This window comes from Otolemur garnettii, unplaced genomic scaffold (assembly GCF_000181295.1).
Source record: "Otolemur garnettii isolate 467f Iridium unplaced genomic scaffold, OtoGar3 scaffold00016, whole genome shotgun sequence".
Taxonomy (NCBI): Eukaryota; Metazoa; Chordata; class Mammalia; order Primates; family Galagidae; genus Otolemur; species Otolemur garnettii.
Window position 1 is genome coordinate 4,498,570 of NW_003852411.1, and position 4,060 is coordinate 4,502,629.

Sequence of the window (4,060 nt, forward strand, 5' to 3'; positions counted from 1 at the left end):
TTCATATAACATGGCAGTTACAACTTCATCTTATATCAAGAATAAAATCTAGTTATGTTTAGTAATACAATAATGCATTTAACTAATAGCATTGTATAGAGATCATCCTGGTGCAGAATTAAAGAAAAGTGAACGCAAGTAAATACAGTAACACGTTTTCCAGGAATTAAGCTCCACAGGAAGGTCTGTGAAAATTGCAGCTGCTCAAGCCATGTTTACCATTGTAACAATGTAAGTGGAGTAGAAGTGTAGTGTATTTGTTCAAGCATTCTCTAAGTGCTACGGTTTGCTGGGAAATGACCCTTCTGGTATAATTTTCTAAGATGCAGCATAAAATTAAGTGTGATACAAATGTCTCTATGCCTGGGAGGTGATTCAACACTAGTTCCTCATTTGCACACTATGGTTTCTCTGGGTAGAGAATAAAATATGAACTCTATGATCTCTGAGTTTATGCTCCATATGTTCTATTCCAGTTCAAATTCTAAATTTAGTCTAAGCCTAAACTTTGAGGTAGTATGTAAGTAAATCTACTCAAGGTAGATTTCATAGTGTCTGGCACCAGACACAAAAAGCTGGTAACTTTGGCATCATTCATAAGAAGTGGCTATTTGTTGTGAAAATATATACTGAGGAGTCAGAAGAGATGTATTAATAACATGATCAACACCGCGTCCTTGAAGAACTAAAAATCTACCTGAGGAGATAAATTTTAACAGTTGGTTATAACATAAACAGGACAAAGGCAGACTCTGTGTGGTACTGTTACAAAAAAGAAAAATAAAAGTTGATGACACATTTAAATCCATATCTACAAAAATAATCAGGCATTGAGGAGGCCCACTCCTGTCATGGTCATGACTGTCGATTGTAAACTAGGAGGGAAAACGGTGGAAAAACAAGAGTGGCAAATTAGCCAGTTTTCACAGTTTTGTTGGTTTTGCTTTTGCTTTCTGTTATACATTTAAATTTACTGAAATAGAATTTTGGAGAGAAGGAAATAGAACTAGATTTTCACAATAGGTAGAATGAGTTTTGAGAAGAACAGAGTATAATCTTTGTAAATTTGCCACTTTATTTTCTCTTGTCTTTGATTCTCATCTTGGCGTGTTTTCCCCCACTTTATGGTAAGAATGGTTACCAATGTCATCAGAAGTTTATCCAACCACCTTACTGTAGAAGAGAAAATTTTTTTCTGAATATTAGAGGAAAATATTGTATTGCATTCATATCATTCTGGTTTGGGCATCTGTGTGGGTCTGAACTAATAATTATAGCAAATGAGTCAAGGTTAGAAGTGACAATTCTTATCTATCAGACCCAAGGCATTTGTTTCTCTTCTTCCTTAGCCTCGGTTTTGTGTCAGTAAAGGGAATATTTTAAAAGTATTCTCAAATTCATTGCACCTCTAGGAATAATGGAATGAGACAGAAGAAAGTAAATATATAACAAGGACAAAGAGATACCGGTTTGATAACATATACTTTATACTTCTTTTTTTTATATATCTGTGGCTGATGATTTTAAGCCTAACTTCATCTTTGTTTAAATGAGAAATTTTAGGGTTAAGTGTGCCCGTGATGCTTTTCAGGTGATTATTTGGACTTCATCCACAAATGACCTCCATTACAGGAGACTAAGTATAGCTCCGGGAAGAACGGTAGCTAAAATTCAATCATTGAAACACAAAAGGTAATTTTTTTCATGAAAATTTTCTTGAGGGCTAGACATCTCCATAACAATAATAATCTAAAGAACTATCAGTGTGGCCAACCACTGACTGGACATGAAGCAGTAATATCCGAGGTCCCTGGGCTCCTGATTATGTTTATCCATAGCCTCCTTTCAATGTCTCAGTGCGAATGCCTGGATGTGGGCTTCTCTGTTGGATTTCTGGCTCAGGAAACTGTTGTGATAAATGTTTACTCTACTATACAAATACATGTTTAAACATTTTTGGAGGAAAAGTGTACATTACCCTTTTCTAAGGCCACATCTAAGCTCTATGAAATATCCAGAAAGTCACTAAATGTTACAATAGCCGAGCAGTTATCTGGTGTTGAGCAATTTGACTACTTGATTTATAGCACCCCAGGGGTCTGAATCTATATGCCATACCTCGTGACATACCTGACTAATGATGGCCCTCGATTGTAGAAAACAACATGCTATTGGTAGGTGAGTGAAACTGTCTGGTCTTAGAGAAACAAAATCTAATGCTCAAAGCAGCGTGACTGAAAGTTGGAAGCCCGGGTTGGGATAATATATTAGTGATTTATGGCAATGTCTGCTTTATAGGGATAGAAATGGCAAAGCTTATAAATCTTGGTATTGAAAATGGTACACGAGAATTACCAGAGAAAATAGGAAAGCCCCTGTACAGTGTAGGTCAGAAAGCTCACGCTTATAGCATCTGAACAACTGCCAAGACTTACTCGATGTGAAGTGTTTTGGACTTGAGAAAGCATGCCAAATATGAAGTTATTGATGATGTGCAGCTGAACTTGAGCTGAGGAATCATTGCATAATTGAGTGGAAAGAAAGGGAACACAACAAACACTTTTTTTCCCCCCAAGAGTTATAATTATGAAAAAAGTCAGAAACTTAGAATGGTGGCTTAGGGGAAATATAGAGTTCAGTAAAGATTAACTGATTAGGAAAATCTAACCATATTTTTCCAGTGGAAAAAGACAAGAAATGAGGAAGAGAATATGAATTAGCTAAGTTAAAGGAGCTTTAGAACATATTATAAAAACTTGTGCATATGTGGATTAACATAGGTATTGGCATATGTAGATATCTTTTCATGAGAGAGGAGAAAAAAAATTCTACATACATGTAATACATAGGGAAATTTGAAGTCAACTTGAAGAAATGTATCCATTCCAAATCTTTTACAGCAGAAGAAAATATTTTTTTGACTTTTTAACCAGAGTTATGTAAAAACTTCACTATAAAATGTAAGTAACTCGTGTGACTCTGTGTACAAAACTGTCACACTAATATTATATTTTCTTCACTGAGAGTGGTTTCAGATTCTTTATCTGTAAAATAAAATCAAATAAGATGAATGATGTAAAAAACATTATAAACTATAACATGTTTTGCACATAGTTTTATTTATGTGGCTGAAATCTCTGTCTGCCAGGTCCTTGGTCTCAGAGATGAAGAGTTAATCCACAGACCACACGAGTAAGCAAAAGGACAGATTTTATTGAAAGATTAAAAGATAGATAGATAAGGAAGCCTCATTGGTAGTGAAGGGGGTACCCCACATGGGAAGCCCACTTGAGCCTTCTGTCTAGGGGTTGATACAAGGAATCTGTAAAGTTCACGTTCAATTTGTGGGCAAGAGATTTGGGGAGATGAAATGTCTGTCGGTAATATGTCGTAATTGTTTAGCATCAGAGGTCTGTGGGCAGGAGTTAGTTTCAGACTGCCCCTGTGTAGACTGTGTAGACAGTCCCGCCTGAGGCATGCTTCTCTGCTCTAGGAGAGGCAGTGAGTGTGGGCCAAGTGAGATGCTGGTCAGGCTGCTATTTTTGGATTTTTTTTTTTTTTTTGACTAGGCCGGGTTTGAAGCCACAACCTCTGGTATATGGGGCTGGTGCCCTACTCCTTTGAGCCATAGCCCCCTCTCTTTTTAGACTTTGTTTGTGTGCAGAGAATGTGGCCTGTAAAGGGTCTTTTTGTACCTAGAGATGAGGTCTGTGATGAGACTGATACCTGCATTCACCCAGGCCTATCACATGGGGGGGGGGGTCCTCTGTCAATCCCTGAGTGCATAAAGCCTGTATCATTATTTTTTCAATTATTGTAAATATTGGGCTTATTTTCCAGATGTAACCAAAACTATGTGTGAGATAGTGAGTATCAATTTAGCTTTAACAACATTTATATTGGAGGCCTAGATGTGTTTAAATGTGTACACATCTGGTGGCTCATGCCTATAATCTCAGCACTTTGGAAGGTGGGGTGGAGGTGGGAGAATTGCTTGAGGCCCAGAGTTCAAGACTGGCAATGTTGCAGCACTCTTTTTCTGCTGGAAAAAAAAAAAAAA

The 4,060-nt window shown here is 37.1% G+C and overlaps 1 protein-coding gene across 2 annotated transcripts in view; it reads left to right on the top strand.

The window, feature by feature from the left end:
* BRINP3 (BMP/retinoic acid inducible neural specific 3) overlaps window positions 1–4,060 on the top strand; it is a 376,264-nt gene that overhangs the window by 276,897 nt on the left and 95,307 nt on the right. The window lies entirely within an intron of this gene.